The following is a 12,108-nucleotide window of genomic DNA, read 5'->3' as shown; positions in this document are numbered from 1 at the left end:
AGCGACCCTATAGGACAGAGTAGAACTGCCGCATAGAGTTTCCAAGGAGTGCCTGGTGGATTCGAACTGCCAGCCCTTTGGTTAGCAGCCATAGCACTTAACCACTACACCACCAGGGTTTCCAGATAGATAAATAAAGTTGCAACTAAGCAATTGAAATAATAAAATTATGACATAGTATTATGTGTTTGTAATCTAGTGTCTTTGGTTTTGGGTAATCTAGTGTCAGGCATATATTACTAACAAATGAATTCTAACTTAAAGAAAATTTGGTATTTTTTTTATTTGACAACATGTTTCATACAGTTAATAACAATTTTAAAAACTTTGGACTTTTTATGAAGTTTTAAAGTTGTCAGAAGATTATTATGGATTATTGAGAAACAATACATAAATTATTTAAAGCAAAGAATTTAAAGGTAAAAACCTTAGTTCCCTCAAAACTATGAGACTTTATTTCAACCTAGAAAGTTAAATTTAATGAGGTTGAACTCGTCTTTGAAGCAGATTGCGTAAAGGATAAAATTAACCTCTTAGTAACAGGAATATTTTGTTATTTTAATTGTGAGAAATTGAATATTTTGTTTCATATGCTATTGGACATTGAAAACTCTTAAAATTTTTATTAATTAACCTACTAAATCTTTAGTTGCAATAAATAAGTTGAACCTTTTTAAATAAAATTCTTTTTAAAATTTTTCCTCTAGCTGTTTATTGTTAGAAAAGCATGTTAAGCCTATTTTTTTAACCAAATGGATTTATTCGTATCATTTTCTGAAAACACTGAGACCTTTTAATTTTACAGGAGCCTATTTATCATCAAACCAACTAGCAACATTATGATTTAAATTCAACAATATTTAGAGGTAGAAAACTATTACTTTCTCTTTTGGATGTTTTATAGAATCTGGTAAACAGATTTTGTGAAAAGATAGTTTTGGAATAACTTAAAGGCCTGGTTGTACCAACCAACCAAACAATTTATCTTCTTCAGTGCAGTTTTAAATAGACTATCCTGTAGCTACGATAGGCACAACTCATGGCTTTTAAGACAAGATAAAACATAGACATAAGATAAAAACTATATAAATTGATACTATTATTTGTTGAGAACCAAGAACTACATTGTAAATTTCATGAAATTAATCAAGGAAAATCTGGAAAACAAAAAAAAAAACTATAGACATTTATTGATAAACATTTACAAAAAGCAACTAGGTGGGCTAAGTTGGGGGGAAAAAAAGGAGACCAAAGGCCTGCATACAGCAAACAACTTCCTATTCTTCTTAAATGTAAATTTTCCCTCTAACTGTGGATGGAAATATAATTTAGATAATTTATTTCCTCCTTTTATGGTTGGCTAAAAAACTTGGGCCACCTATGAAACTATTTTGAGAGACCGTGAGTGCTTGGAGGATTTGTTTCTAATTAATGACTTTCCTTTTTGTAATTTTAATGTTATCAAAGGAAAAATCTCTCTTAATTCCCTGGAGGCTGGTTATGCTAACAGTTACTGGTCTCCTCTAGGCAGTAGAGAGTTGAATTTGTTCCTGTTCACTTTTTTTTTTAACTCAAAACATTTTTTCTAAGATGACCTGGTTTTTAAGTTGTTAGAGTTGTAAAGCTTATCTGATTTTATTTGTGAGACTTTTTGTTTAAATTGCTTTTGTTTGTTTTTTAATTTATAACAATATTTTTTTTAATACCCAGGTTCTTGTAATAGTTGTAAGTACTGGAAAGGAAAAGATTAGGTGGAAACTCATTTTCTCAATGTGATTACTAAAGTTTTAAATTATTTACAAACACATTCAGTCAGCAGCATTTAGAATACTTACCAACTAAGTGTACTCAAAACCAATCCAGAACAACAACCATAAATTCCTTAGCCTTGAAAAGTTTAGTTTTGAAAACTTAGTTTTTAGTAATTCAGTTTTAAAAGCTTAGTAGTTCAGAATCAAGTTTACAGAAAGCAGATGTATCTCTAAAGGGCAGAAAGAATTATCTATGAAGAGCAAAAAGAGGAAGCACCTCTGAAGAGCAAAAATAGGAACTATTATTGGAGAGATAAAAAGAGTGGTTGTAGAGTTCTAACAAGTTTAAACAAATACTTCTTAATATTTTTTAAAAAGTTCTAAAATATCTGTTAAAACTATTAAACTCTTGAGCTTGTTTAAAGTATAGGACTTTCAGACTCAACAGTCCTAGTGGGGACTGTCAATAATTGACCATCAATTAATCAACCAAACCAACCAACCAATTAACATCTTATTACATTAACAATGAATAAATCCATTAATTGATAATTAATAGTCCTAAAGGCTTATGCAAACCCTGGTGGCATAGTGGTTAAGAATTCGACTGCTAACCAAAATGTCAGCAGTTCAAATCCACCAGGCACTCCTTGGAAACCTTATGAGGCAGTTCTACTCTGTCCTATAGGGTCGCTATGAGTCGGAATCGACTCGACGGCAATGAGTTTGGGTTTTGGCAAAGCCTTATGAGTCATAATCGACTCAATGACAAAGGGTTTGGTTTTTTGGTTTTAATGGCTTATGGGGTCTGGGATTCCACAAACTTGAAAACTCTCGGGATAAACAATACTTAATTGCTGTTACTAATAAAGATAAGATTTATACAAGTAATATCTGGGGACGTCTCCCCTGGACCAACCGAAAAGAACAAACACAAATTCTTGGGGAATTAAAATGCAAAAACTATGAAATTCCATCTGAGAAGGTTACTCACTCATTTTCCATTGTCGTAGATGAATTTTTGAAGGTTACTCAAAAGGCATGAAAAAAAAAAATCTTTGTGAACTTAGAGAATTCAAAGTAACTTTTTAGCAAGTAACTTCCAAAGGACTCGAAGAATTCAGTGTTACAGAGTTTGGATAAAGAGATTAGTTGAGACCTGTAATAGCCTTCGGGAATGTATCCTAGCAGCTAGAATAGCTCTTAGGAATTTTCCCAGGTTTTTTGCTAGAAAAGCAGAAGTTAAGGTATCTGTCAGCTTTTGTCCAGAAAAAGAAAAATTGTGTACACTTTAAAAAGCAGAAGTTAAAAGAATTTTCAGGTTTTCAACTCTGAAAGATTCAGGCATTAGCTCTGAAAACTCAGACGTTATATTTTTACCTGGAGCCTAATTTAAGTTGATATATTAGAAAACAATAAAAACTTTACCAGAACTAATTTATATTAGAGTCTTCAAGGTAGCTATTAGAAATTTAGGCACACTAAGCAGTTTCTCAAAGGTTTAGAAGACTTCCTTATGAGAAAGAAAGAAAAAAAAAAAACTAACTGCTAGTCGTGGCTTTTGAGACAAGACACACAAAAACTTAAACAAAAAATGAGACAATTACATAAATTTACTATTCTGTAAGGCTATCTCAAATAACATACAAGACAACATAGGGGGCACTCTTTTTTAACTTATTTCACTGGCAACAGGAAACAAAAATGGTGTACCACAGTTTAAAAAAAAAACTTAGGTTTCTCTCAGACAATTTTATGCCAGCGGATAGTAGTGTTGATCTAAAAATTAAATTACAGTGAGAAGCCATTCAAACTGATTTTAATTTAGAGGTGCTTATTTTTTTTTAGATCTTAATCCCCTGTGCAGAAAACTCTAAAATTCCCCTTAATGAGTGCATACCAGTGGCTAATGGTACTCTCAATCCTCATTAAGACTGCAACCACATGTGTGAAAACTATTTGGAGTCGTCTCACCAAAAACACGCCTGAAGAAACTTTAATGAACATTTAGAGAAAAACATAACAAGTTCACACAGCCTGAACCGGGTTGCAATTAGCCAGATAACAAACTCATCAAAATCTTCTCAAGGAAGCTGAAAGTAAAAAGATAAAAGACCATCAACACACCTCAGAGGACTTCAAATGCAAGGAGAGCAGAGGTCCTTGGTCCAAGAGGTTTTACCTGGAGACAACTCCCAAGAGCTGGAAAAGTGGAATGAGCATGCAAAGGGCTTATACGGGGGTGCCGATGTTCCACAGTCCCCTCCTGGGGTCATTTAGCAGGCAAATTGCCTTTGGATCCCATCAGTGACACCAAAATGTTGTAGAGAAAAACTTGAATGCTGTTTCAAGTTAAAACAGGGAGGTTTTTTAAGGGTTTAAAACAATTGCAATTGGGGAACCACATAACCCACTGACAATAGAACCAGGTAGTCCCAGGGCAGTTTTGTTATACAAGTATTTTTATGGGGTAAAAAGAGGAACCAAACCATAGGGAGGGCAGTTACAGGAAAATCAATGAATATTGTAGTAATCACACCTGACTGGCTCCTGGTTGTGTATTAACAGTAAAGTTAGTGAGTACAGGTAGTTTCACAGGATGCTCAGATCGTGGTTGTGAGATGCGTACACATACTGTCTTTGTCTGTCTCGCAGCATCTTGTTGGCAGCAGCACCCAGACAGTACTCTTCCTGAGTGTGCATATTTTGAGGGGTGCAGATGATCACTTGGTTAACATTCCTCCGGGTATATGGTTTCACATCCTGGTTTTGACCATTGAGGAAAAAACATGTTTTTCTAAAAAACATAGCTGCTAGTCTAGAAATCCAGATTAAGATTAGATAGCATGGTCGGCATATTATGGCTCTGCCTCACTGACTGCACTGAAATTTGTGTTTCCCTGAGACAGGTAACTTTTGTTTTTATTTTATACTTTCCTTTGAAAATATCCTTGCTTTGATATGTTATATTTGTTGCATCTTGATGCTTCACTCAAAACTTCCAATTTAACATGATATAATACATGGTTTTGTTATGTTTTTAAAAAAGGAAGTTAGTTAAATGGCAGACATATCTTTTAATTTGGGGCTTTGAAAGAAAAAAAAATTTAAGCAGAGTGGTTTACTCTATTGTCTGGAAACAGAGTTGGAAGAGGCCCTAACTTTCTTAGTCACCCTAGAAAGGAAAGTTGTTGTCTATATTAATTAGCTATTACCTCAACAATACTGTGTAGCAAACTGCTCCAAAACTCAGTGGCTTAGAACAATAAGCATTTATTAATGCTCATTAGCCATAACCCCCCTCCAGCCTTTGTTCCTCCAAAACCTGCTTGCTCCAGCAGAAGCCAGACCCCCAGGTTGTGTGTTGTGAAGTGCATCATCGCTCCCAGCAGGGCAGGGCTGCTGCATGAAGCCCTGTGCAAAGTCTTTGGCCTTCTCCAAGCCAACACTGAGCTCAGGACTGTTCTCAGCTTCTCAAGCACCAAGTGTGACTTGATCTTCTTAATCTTAAAGGAATTAAAATGCCAATTAAGCTGGTTTGTGTCACCACCCACCCTGCCCAAGTTCTAAATCGAGACTATCCTCACCAAAGCTACATATCCTCCTGTGCCCAAGTGTCAGAAGAACATCATCATGCCCCTGCCACTGGTTTGTGCTGTGTGTGTGCTATGCACAGGTGGCATGCACACTCACGTGCCACGGACACACTGTCTACAGCTCTGGATTAATGTAATTGGATCCTCCCAGAAGACAGTGTTGGAGGGTGGAGAGAGCATAGGTTGGGAGTCAGGCAACCAGCATTTTGAGTCCTGATTCTTCCACTTATTTTTGTGACTTTAGCAAGTTACTTAACTTCTGAGCTTTAATGTCCCTGTCTTAGTTAGCCGGTGCTGCTGTAACACACATACCAAAAGTGAGTGGCTTTAAGGAACAGAAACTTATTTTCTCATAGTACTGGAGGCTAAAGTCCAGATGAGGTTCTCAGCTGTGTCAATTACTTCTTGATCAGTAGCCCTGGGCACTCTTTGGTACTTTGGTGATCCTCACGTGGCATCTGCCTTCCCCAGTTTGTGAGTGCTTATCTCTGTGCCTCTGTAGCTGTTTATATAATTCAGAAGTGATTAGGTTTAAGATCCATGCTATACTGGTGTGACCTCAACTGAGTGATTGATTGCATTACATTGGATTGTATTATGAAAGGTGATTGCAATGGATTGGATTAGATTAGATCCACAGGTATTAAAAAGAAAGTTGCCCTGAGCCAACTCTGACTCCTGGAAACCCCATGTGTGTAGAGCAGAACTGTGCTCCATATAGTGTTTAAGGCTCTGACTTTTCAGAAGCAGATTGCCAGGCCTTTCTTCCAAGACACCTTTGAGTGGTTTCAAACTGCCAACCTTTTGGTTAGTATTTAAGCACTTAACTGTGCCACCCTGGGATTCCTTGCACAGGTATAGGGGCCAGGATTTTTAATACATATTTTGGAGGCACACAATTCAGTCTGTAACAGTTCCCATCTGTAAAAGAGAGATAATGTTATCACTTTTCTGTTTTGCTGGGAGAACAAAGGGCCTAGCATGGCACCTGCCATAAATAAGTGTTCAGTATTAGTTCTCATACCCTTTGATTCTACAGTTCATATCTTACATTGAAACATTTAATGTCAACGTTAGCCTTTCAGACCACAGGGAAGCCTCTAGTCCTGGTACTAATCCTGGACAGTTGGAGCACTAGCCAGTCAGGATTCTTAGTACAATGAGAGTGTGTCCATAAATTAGATTGATTAGGCAAAAATTTTGCCATCATCATTGAAAAATGGATGGACTACTTTAGGTAGCAGGGCCATCCTGATTCTGAGCTATGTTGGAAAGGTCGTAGCGTCTGGTGGGATGGCCTGTGAGAAGCCACCCCACACTGGGCTTGGGGAGCCCCTAGAGAAGGAGCTCAGGTGTGGGCCACTGCCAGTCTTAGGTTCATCCTCAGGGAAGGAAGAGGGGGGCGAGCTCCTTGTGGTCTTATGTTTTGCTACCTTCTTCAGATTTTACAGACAATTATTTCAAGGCAGTTCATACCTGCGTTTCCCTATAAATTCTCTCTCTATTTAACATAGCATCCACGTGAATATATTAAAGCTTTTTAAACTAGAAGGTAATTAGCTAACTGCATTGCCTGGGTATATTTGGCACTTGGGCTTCTTGGTGATGCTCCACATGTGTCAAATTTTATTTGTTAAAATTTTAATGGGACCTGTAGTTAAATCACTTTGTAAACTGAACCTATTTTATTTTATTTTTTGTAAACAGGAATGTCGGCTACATTTTAACCTCCATGAATGAGAAGGTTTGCTTATATTCCTTTGCAATTTGAGGGAACACATTTTGGAAAAGGAAGGCTTCAACAGCAAGGAATATAAAGCTGTACCATCTCTTGCAGCAGCCTCAGATGGTCTGGCCTGGAGTTTGGTCCTCGCCTGCCTTGCTGCTCACACCCGCCCAGGGAGGAAAAAAGGCAGTATGAGGGCTGTTAACCTGAGCATACCCTCTGCTGGGGGAAAGTCAGGCTTGCTGAATTCTCATGCCTTTTATTTTTGTGTAAATTGGCTTTTTTTTTTTTTAAGAGAGGAAAGGTGGACAGAAGGACAGACATAAGCCTGCAGTGAGGGCTGGAGAAGCCACTCTCTCCACTGGAAGACTCCCTCCAAGGACCGTTTCCTGGTCCACTGACCATGGAAACTGCTGTTGGCTGAGCAACCACTGCACGAATCAACATGCATGTATTTGTGTTTGTTATGTACAAAGCTCTGTGAGAATGGAACACAGTGCAATATGTTGTTCCCTACCAAGAAGTTCACCGTGTCATTGAGGGACACAGAGAGACACAACAATATAAGGGAGCTGACAGAGGCTGAAATGGGAGCCAGAGAAGAAGTGACTGCTCAGTACATCTGTAACATTCAGATTCACCCTGGTTTCTCTAGGGAACCCAGCCTTAGACAGTGAGAGTCAGCAATCATCTGCCTCCCTCTGTTCATCCCTGAATGGGCCCAGTGCTGAGTTTCGCTGGTGAAGTTTTCCTTTGTCTCCCCTAACCAAAATTCATCTGCGTCCTTCAGTGTCCCAAAATACTTCTCTCTCATATATATTTATTACACCTAGCTATCTCACTGTTTTTTGGCCAGTTGTCTTATTCCTCAATAGATTGTTAGCATCTTGAGGAAAAGGAACACCCTGGAGCCTTGACAGCACTTAGCAGAGTAGTAGTTGCTTAGTAAGTGTTAGTTGAATTAAGGCTTTTGAATTAGTTTCCTATTGCTGCTGTAACAAATTACTACAAATCTTCTGGATTAAAACAACACTGATTTATTGTCTTACAGTTTTGGAGGTTAGAAGTCTCTTTGGGCTAAAATCAAGATGTTAGTGGGATTCGTGTTCCTTCTCAAGACTTTAAGGGAGAATCCATTTCCTTGCCTTTTCCAGGTACTTGAGGCCTTCTGCAATTCCTTGGCTCGTGGCCCCTTCCGCCAAATTCCTCTCTCTTTCTGATTCCTGCTTACATTGTTACGTCTCCTTCTCTGACCCTGACTCTAACCCCCTCCTGCCTTCCTTTTTTTAAGGACGTTTGTGATGACATTGGATCTACCTGGATAATCCAAGATAATATCCCCATCTCGAAATCCTTAACTTAGTCACATCTGCAAACTGCCTTCTGCCACGTAAGGTACATCACAGGTTCCAGGAATTAGGATGGGACATCTTTAGGGGACCATTATTCTGCCAATCACAGCTTGTTTCAGTTGTTTAGGCTTGTTTAGGTCAGTTTAGGTCACTGTGGGTGTGGTTGACCATTGAAGTGGGATTTAATTGAATGGTCATTGAATGAAACATCTTACGTATAAAACTGGGAAGGAATGAGGAAAACATTCCAGATAGACAAATATAGGCTGAAATATGCATAGTCTACTAATGCAATGATGAACACAACAGTCTGATTGAAGCAAATGAAAGAACAGTAAATGACTTTGTTTTCCTAACATGCATTCTTCCTTGTTTCAAGGGTATTGTGTTCTCAGCTGTTTGGTTTACATTATCTTCTCTTATACTGCCCTTAAGAAAGTCAAAATAAACACATAGAGCTGATGGAGACTGCATTTGTCTGGTGTCCAACTTATTTCTTATACTCACATTTGATATATGCTGTCTGGTTGGGGAACATCTTTTTGCATGCTTTATTGAGGTATACTTTACATACAATAATAATTACTCATTTTCACAAGAAAAAAGGTCTTGTTGGTAATTGCTGTGGCATATATAATCTTGAAACAACAGTAAAAACAACCACAAAATAAATGTGGGTATATATGTATGTATGTAGGCATATATGTGTATAGGTATATATACGTGTGTGTATACATAGGTGTATGCATGTGTACATGCATCTATGTGACTGTATGCACATATGTTCATATATATATAATAAAGCACATGGGGGGCACATTTATGCATACTTCTTAGACATAACCAAACACCTCGCAGGATTGGATATACAGTTTGAAGGGTTAGGACTATAGTTTCATGGGACATCTTGGTCAATTGACATAATATAGTTCATAAAGTTATGTTCTACATCCTAGTTTGGTGCGTAGTGTCTTGTATCTTAAAAGCTTGTGAGTGGCCATCGAAGATACAACTATTGGTCTCTACTCATCTGGAGCAAAAGAGAAAGAAGAAAACTGAAGACTCAAAGAACAAACTAGTACAGGGACAAACAGTCTACATGAACCATGGCCTCATCTACCCTGAGACCAGAAGAACTAGATGATGCCCAGCTACTACTATCAACCATTCTGATCAGGGCCACAATAGATGGCCACATTTTATCTCCCTGATAAAATGGGAGAAAAATGTGGAATAGAATCTCAAATTCCTAAAAGAAAAACAAAAAAAGATCTGTTGGACTGGATGAGACTTAAAGACTACCTGAGACTATTGTCCTGAGATATTCTCCAAACCTTGAACTAAAACTAACCCCTGAGGTCACCTTGTAGCTAAATAACAAATGGGCTTAAAAAATAATATCACCCGTAACTATTGTGCTCCTTTAAAAAATCACCTCTATGATACCAAATGGTCACCAATTACTTTAAAACAATGATGAGAATGTAAGGGGGCAGAAAAACTAGATTAATGGAAATGGAACAACCAGAACAGAAATAATGAGAATGTTCCTGCCTTGTGAAGAATGTAACCAACGTCACTGAACAGCTTGTGTAGAAATTGTTGAATGGGAACCTAAACTCCTCGGTAAACTTTCACCAAAAACAGAATAAAATATTATTATTTTTTTAAAGTTACTCATTTTTGTGAGCAGTGAGATGAATTTTGGTAACTGTATACAGTTGTGTAACTTCCACCACAATTAAGATATAGAACAATCTCATCATCCTAAAAAGTTTGCCCAAATGCCGCCTTATATTTAACCCTCTGCCCTGATCCCAGGCTCCAGATCTGCTTTCTGTCACTCTCCTTTCTCCTTTTCTAGAAAATAATCCAAATAGAATCTTATATTATGTAGTCCTTTTAGTTTTACTTCTTTCATTTAGTATAATGGTTATGAGGTTTACCCAGTAGTTCATTCCTTTCATTGATGATTAGTGTTTCATAGTATGGAGATACCAAAATTTATTTATCCATTCATCAGTTGATGGAAATTTGTTTCCAGTTTGGGGCTATTACTAGTAATACGCCTGTAAATATTCACATAAAGTCTTTGTGTGAACATATGTTTTCATTTCTCTTTGGTGAATACCCAAGAGTTAGCTAGCTTGGTCATATGTTAAGCATATGGTTAATTACAAGATACTGCCCTACTGTTTTCCAAAGTGGCCATACCATTTTGCATTCCTAACAGCAATGAATGAGAGTTCCAGTTCCTACACATCCAGTAACAATGCTTGATACTGTCAGTCTTTTCACGTTTAGCAATTCTGGTGGTAGATCTTGTTGTTTAATATGCATTTCCCTGATGACTAGTGCTGTTGAGCAACTTTTCAGTCTTTTGCACATCTTTTTATTGGATTGTTTGTCTTATTGTTGATTTATTGATAGTGTTTATGTTCTAGATCTAAGCTTTTTATTACATATATATTTTGCACACATTTTCTCCTAGTCTGTTTTTTTCTTCTTGTTTCCTTAGTCGTGTCTTTTGAAGATCGAGTTTTTAATTTTTATGAAATCCATTTTATTTATTTTTTAATGTGTAGATTATGGTTGTTGTGTCCTGTTTAAGAAATCTTTGACTAAACTAATGTAATAAAGATTTTATCCTATATTTTCTTTTGTAAGTGTAATAGTGCTAGCTCATATGTTTACCTACTATTCATTTTGAGTTAATTTTTGTGTAAGGTAAGGGTTAAGTTCACTTTTTTCCATAAGTAGCCCATTATTTTAGCACTGTTTGGGGAAAAGTTTATCCTTTCCCTCACTGAATTACCTTGGAAACTTTTTTTTTTTAATTTTTATTGTGCTTTAAGTGAAAGTTTACAAATCAAGTCACTCTCACACAAAAAGTTATATACACCTTGCTACATACTCCCTATTGCACTCCCCGTAGTGAGACAGCCTGCTCCCTCCCTCCACTCTCTCTTTTCGTGTTCATTTTATCAGCTTCTAACCCCTTCTACCTTCTCATCTCCCCTCCAGGCTGGAGATGCCAACATAGTCTCAAGTGTCCACCTAATCCAAGAAGCTCACTCCTCACCAGCATTCTTCTCCAACCCATTGTCCAGTCCAATCCCTGTCTGAAGAGTTGGCTTTGGGAATGGTTCCTGTCCTGGGCCAACAGAAGGTCTGGGGGTGATAACCACCAGGGTTCTTCTAGTCTCAGTCAGACCATTAAGTCTGGTCTTTTTATGAGAATTTGGAGTCTGCTTCCTACTGCTCTCCCGCTCCCTCAGAGGTTCTCTGCTGTGTTCCCTGTCAGGGCAGTCATCAGTTGTAGCCGGGCACCATCTAGTTCTTCTGGTCTCAGGCTGATGTAGTCTCTGTTTCATGTGGCCCTTTCTGTCTCCTGGTCTCGTAATTACCTTTTGTCCTTGGTGTTCTTTATTCTCCTTTGGTCCAGGTGGGTTGAGACCAATTGACCCATCTTAGATGGCTGCTTGGTAGCATTTAAGACCCCAGATGCCACTCTCCAAAGTGGGATGCAGAATGTTTTCTTAACAGATTTTATTATGCCAGTTGACTTAGATGTCTCCTGAAACCATGGTCCCCAAACCTTGCCCCTGCTGTGCTGGCCGTCAAAGCATTCAGTATATTCAGGAAACTTCTTTCCTTTTGGTTTAGTCCAGTTGTGCTGACCT

The 12,108-nt window shown here is 37.8% G+C and overlaps 1 protein-coding gene across 4 annotated transcripts in view; it reads left to right on the top strand.

Moving 5' to 3' along the window:
• The window catches only part of LDLRAD4 (low density lipoprotein receptor class A domain containing 4), a 771,753-nt gene that overhangs the window by 564,786 nt on the left and 194,859 nt on the right, over positions 1-12,108 (top strand). The gene's annotated exons all lie outside the window — the stretch shown is intronic.

The sequence above is a fragment of the Elephas maximus genome, chromosome 11 (assembly GCF_024166365.1).
Source record: "Elephas maximus indicus isolate mEleMax1 chromosome 11, mEleMax1 primary haplotype, whole genome shotgun sequence".
NCBI classification, from domain to species: Eukaryota; Metazoa; Chordata; class Mammalia; order Proboscidea; family Elephantidae; genus Elephas; species Elephas maximus.
This window is presented reverse-complemented; position numbering and strand designations above follow the sequence as displayed.